Below are 6,043 nucleotides of genomic sequence, written 5' to 3' on the forward strand. Positions count from 1 at the left end.
CCCCAATCTGTCTGTATCTGCTGTCTCCGATCTGTCTGTATCTGCTGTCTCCGATCTGTCTGTATCTGCTGTCCCCAATCTGTCTGTATCTGCTGTCTCCGATCTGTCTGTATCTGCTGTCTCCGATCTGTCTGTATCTGCTGTCCCTGATCTGTCTGTATCTGCTGTCTCTGATCTGTCTGTATCTGCTGTCCCCGATCTGTTTGTATCTGCTGTCCCAGATCTGTTCTAAATTTGAGATTGAGTGAGAAATTGAAAATAAAAGCCTAACAATACTTCGCAACACTGGAAAAGGATGATGGATTTATTCGTATGTGTCTCATTAGAATGTCAGAAACTGCTGCAACCGCTTTGTGCACAGCAAGCTCCCACAAGCAACAATAAGTGGCCAATCTCTCTGTTCTGATGATGTGATTTGAGGTCTAACTGCTGGCTAGAACAGCAACACAGCTTCCCGCTCTTTCTCAAGTACGGTCATGCGATGCTTTTGCCTTTGTTGGTCAGGACATTAAGTGCAAGAGTCAGGATGTCATGTTGCAGCTCCATAAGACTTTGGCTGGGCTGCACGTCGATGTATCATGTTCAGTTCTGGTCGCTACAATATAGGAAGGATGTGGAGGCTTTGGAGAGGAGGTTTACCAGGATGCTGCCTGGCATGAGCTATAAGGAGATGCCAGCAAAACTAGGGCAGTTTTCTCTGGAGTGGCGGAGGCTGAGGGGAGACCTGATAGAAGTTTATAAAATTATGAGAGGCATAGATAGGGCTGGCCATCAGAATCTTCTTCCCAGAGTTGAAATGTTTACTACCAAGGGGCATCCATTTAAGGGGTTCAAAGGAGAGGAACAGAGAGTGGTAAGTGTCTAGAATACACTACCTGGGGTGGCGGGAGGGGGTGGGGGTGGAGGCAGACATGATATGGTCCAAGGGCAGACAGAAGGGATTAGTTTAATTTGATGTCATGTTTGGCAAGACACCTTGGGCCAAAGGGCCTGTTTCTGAGCTGTACCACTGGAAAAGACAGGTGAGGGTCTCCCTCAAGTGTCTGACCCACAATGCTCCGTCAACAGTACAGCACTCCCTCAGTACTAAAAACCGAAAGAACTGCGGATGCCATAAATCAGAAATAAAAGCAGGAGTTGCCGTAAACGCTCGGCTAGCCTGGCAGCGTCTGTGCAGAGAAATCAGAGTGAACATTTCAGGTCCAGTGACCTTTCCTCAGAACTCCCTCGGTGGTGTTGACCAAGAGAAGCTTTGGGTTGGCTCTTGAATCTCAGAGGTTGATCTTCACATTCTGAGGCGAGAGTGCTAGCAACTGAAGCATGGCTGTCAACTCCCTTGTAGGGTTAGGTATTACTCACAAAAGGTATTCGCTATATGATCACAAACCATTCTGGCATACTTATTATGTCTCAAACTGTTTAACAACACATGAAACATTTGGTTGGAGCACGTGTGCAAGACTTAATTGGAGTTTGCACATTCTCCCCGTATCTGCGTGGGTTCCTCTAGATGCTCCGGTTTCCTCCCACTGTCCAAAGATGTGCAGGTTGGGTGGATTGGCCATAGTGTTCAGGGATATGGAGGTCATGTGCCTTCATCAGGGGAAATGTAGAGTAACAGAGTCAGGGAATGGGTCTGACTGGGATACTCATCGGAGGGTCAGTGTGGACTTGTTGGGCCGAATGGCCTGTTTCCACATTGTCGGGATTCTATGATGATTGTATGATTAACAATTATGCGGGGGTTTGGAGAGCCAGTCGCCCTTTTCAAAGTGAGATAGTTGAACAAAATTCTAGTCGATTTGCTAACACACTTAATTAATGGCTCTATTTCTGTTTACACATCGAGAACCAATACAAACCAATGAAGCCAGCTAGCTTTGGAGAGTTCTTAGACCGGACAGCCCTGACTCCAAAGCAATTGTCACAATATGCTTTAAAAGAGAATAGATTTGCATTTCCGTCCTCTTCAAAGTACAGATGGCTCGCTAGAAGGTTGAAGTGTCATTTATTTTCGAGTTATGAATGAAATTTATACTTGAATGGAACAGCAAACGATGGCTTGCTTTCCATTATTAACATAATCCAACATGAAAAGGGAACACAATCAGGTATAGGACAAATAATGAGCAGCTTGATCAAAGGGGTAGTGTTTGAGGAGGACCTGAAGTGGAGAGGACTGGCAAGGACCTGGGTAGCGGAATAATTGCAACCATACTGACTACAATCATTTGGCAATGGATTCACCGAAAATTGATTGAATGCATTTAGGCTAGATTGACTACTGATGTCAGGGCAAAGATCAGACAAGAAGGAATCATGCGAAATGTTGCCTCAGAGGGATTGAGCGTGGGATTAAGAGATTCATTCTATTCATTCATGGGATTGAGGGCATTGTCAGGAAAACCTGTGCTCAAGAGTTGGGTAAGGTCAATGGGAATCTTGGTGGGTAACAGTATGAGTTTGCCTCCCCATAGAACATTTTACTGGATGTAGCAATGTCTAGGCCTGTCTTCATAACAGAAGGAACGAGACCTGAATGTTGTGGTTTGCACGAATCTAACAAACATTGAGTACAATAATCATTGTGTACAAAGGTTCCATCCCTCAGGCACATTGGTGTCTTGGTTAATATTAAGCTAATTGCTTACAGCAGAGGAACATACTTTGAGCAGAGAGTCATGCTTCAAGTGATCCATGATTAAGAGGTCTTTCTAACCTCTGGTCGCATGCTATGATGCAGTGATAATATCATGAACATGTTCTCATTGGGACACCAAACACAACAGAGAGAGTAGCTGGATTGTGATTGGTCAGGCTGGCGTTGGCACGAGCTTCACTGCTAACAGGCCACAGGCCCATCTGCATCGTTTCTGTTGATCCTTTTCAGAATCTTCAAAATAAAATCACTTTGTGAACACAGCTTGTTCCAAAGTGTTTTTTTTTACAAGCAATGATGTTCTCCCTAAATAAAGCTGCTCCTTATTATTAGGGGTAACACACTGTCTCCTTTATGGACTATAAGAATGCAGGAAACAGCATATTCAGTCCTATTCAGGCCGATTCAGTCTGCTCCAACATTCAATAAGATCGTAGCTGATCATCTTGTGGACTGAGCTCCACTTATCTGCCTGCTCACGATAACCCTAACTTCCTTTACTGTTCAGAAATCTATCTTTACCTGAAAAACATTTAATGAGGTGGTCTCAACTGCTTCACTGGACAGGGAATTCCACAGATTCACAACTCATTGGGTGAAGGAGTTCCTCCTCAACTCGGTCTGAAATCTGCTCCCCCTGACTTTGAGGCTATGCCCTCTCGCTCTAGTTTCATCTGCCAGTGGAAACAACAACCTCCCTGCTTCTATAGTATCTATCCCCTCCATAATTTTATATGTTTCGATAAGATTCCCCTCATTCTTCTATATTCCATTGGGTATAGTCCCAGTCTACTCAAAATTTCCTCATAAGCTCACCCTACAAATTGAAATTGAAATTGGACAGCTGTAAAATTGAAATAACTTGAGAGTTTTGAAACTTCAAAAACCACGTGGTGCACATTGTTAAACTGTGCAAGACAATGTTGTTGTTTGAAGCAGTGAGATTATTACTTTGCATTTGAGGAGCACCAAGAATGTTTGGATGAAAGCCCTCAAGGACAGCCCTTGTGTTGGTTGAGTCACAGTTTGTAAATCTCTGAGTGTCGGGCAGCCAGAGATATGGATGCTGCCTGAACTGCTGTGCTCTTCCAGCACCACTAATCCAGCCAGAGATATCCAGAGCCTGTGAACTGACAACACCTCTGTACCTCCCTCTCACTCAGTGTGGATGAAAAAGCAAACACCAAAGCAAGAAAGCTGAAAAGAAAGAATTTTAACAAGACCTAGGTTAATCAGGACAACTACCGAAATGGAGGATGACTAATAAGCAACAAAGTGTCATCAGAGTGAAATCAAAAGAAACTGATTGAGGCAGACTTGAGATCTGGGCTTTTGATTGTCTGAATATTATTCTCTGGGAGAAAGTGAGGACTGCAGATGCTGGAGATCAGAGTCGAGAGTGTGGTGCTGGAAAAGCACAGCCGGCCAGGCAGCATCTGAGGAGCAGGAGGATCGATGTTTCGGGCAGAAGATCTTCATCAGGAATGGGGCTATGTTGACTCTCCTGCTCCTCGGATGCTGCCTGACCAGCAGCACACTCTCCACTCTGAATATTGTTCCTTGTCCATAGTAAAATCACATAATGCTAGATTAGGAATCCTTTCTTTTCTCTAACATTTGTTAAGGTTAAATATATTTGCAGTAAATAGAGCTAGATTGTGTAAATGATGAAACCTGGTGTGAATTGGTTTTGTCCTGAACAGCTGTCAGCCAGGCAAATTGGTCATTTGGTGGTCTCATTGGGAGTGTATGCACTTGTACCAGCTTGGAGATCAGTAGGGCACAACTATTGAGGTGGTTAAGTCATGACCATTGTCAGGAATATGGCAGTCAATATTACAGCACAGGAAGCTCCCACAAGCAGCAATGGAATATATTTTGACAATGTGTGGCAGCTTTTCCAACCATTTTGGGATTTACTTGAGCCAAAAGCTCAGCACAAGAGCTTGAAATGTCAAATATAACCCTGTAGGGTACGGGAAATGGCCTCTGTTTAACTTCCAAAGAGAGATCAGCAAATAACTTGGGACAGATTCCTTTGAAACACCATGACCACTATACTCACCCATCACAAATCTCGATAGAGACATCTCACTTCCCTTGTCATCTACGCTCAGTGACTGAACCAATTTCCAATCCAATTAGTTAATTTGCTACTAATTCCGTGGCCTTTAATCTCCTTTATGTGTGGAACCATATCGAATGCTTGATGAAAATCCAATTAGGTTTCATTCACAGGCACTGTGCCTGTCAACCAGTTTCTCACTGTCCCGAAGAACTCCAGCAGACTTGTCAGTCACACCTTGTTCCTTCGATCGATATCGCGGATTTGGATCAGCCGGTAGATTCCCCGTCTCTTGGGCAGATGGAAAAGACATCCGCACCATGATACGACAGGAGAGGATTGGAGCTACCCACGGTATTGTGGTCGATGGTTATTCCTCAAACATTATCGCTAAAAATGGACAGCCAGGTCATTGTCAAACCGCTGTTTGAAGGATGTGAACTGATTGGCCCTGACATTCCCTCTGTTACACCAGTCAGCACACTTTGTTGGCTCCAAAGTCTTTTGGGATGCATTGAGATCATAGATTCCGTACAGTGTGGAAACAGGCCCTTCGGCCCAACAAGTCCACATTGACCCTCCAAACAGTACCCCACCCAGACCCATTCCTCTACATTTACCCCTGACTAATGCACCTAACCTCCACACCCCTGAACCCAGTGGACAATTTAGCATGGTCAATTCACCCTGACCTGCACATCTTTGGACTGTGGGAGGAAACTCACACAGACACGGGGAGAATGTGCAAACTCTACACAGACAGTCGCCCAAGGTTGGAATCGAACCGGGTCCCTGGCGTTGTGAGGCAGCAGCGCTAACCACTGAGCCACCATGTCGGTCATGAAAAAGTACATAACCGCGAACTCTTTCGTTTAGCACCGACCTGCTCTTCATTATTTTTAGCATCAAGTCATTACGTACTGTTTGCAACGCTAGCAGAAGCAGATATTTACCAGGGAAATCACGGGGCTACAGGGAAAGAGCAAGGGGTTAGGATTAATTGGGTAGCTTTTACAAGGAGCTAGCAGAGGCATGATGGACCTGATGGCCTCCCTCTGGGTCTTTAAACCTTTTTTCCTTGGAGGGTGGAGGTCGCTGGGACAGCCACTCCGAAGTTCCACACGTGGCGATTGGTGTCGGCATGACGATCATGCCATTGACTTCTGTTTCCGGACGTCGCGCATTGGCCCACGCAGTAGGTCAGAGAATTCGAAGGAACGCACTGGTAGGGCCTAATATTTATTGCTCACCCATAATTGCTGTTGATCTGACTGGCTTGCTGGGTCGTTTCACAGGGCAGTTCAGAATCGACCACAGTG

This window comes from Chiloscyllium punctatum, chromosome 12 (assembly GCF_047496795.1).
Source record: "Chiloscyllium punctatum isolate Juve2018m chromosome 12, sChiPun1.3, whole genome shotgun sequence".
In the NCBI taxonomy this organism is placed as follows: Eukaryota; Metazoa; Chordata; class Chondrichthyes; order Orectolobiformes; family Hemiscylliidae; genus Chiloscyllium; species Chiloscyllium punctatum.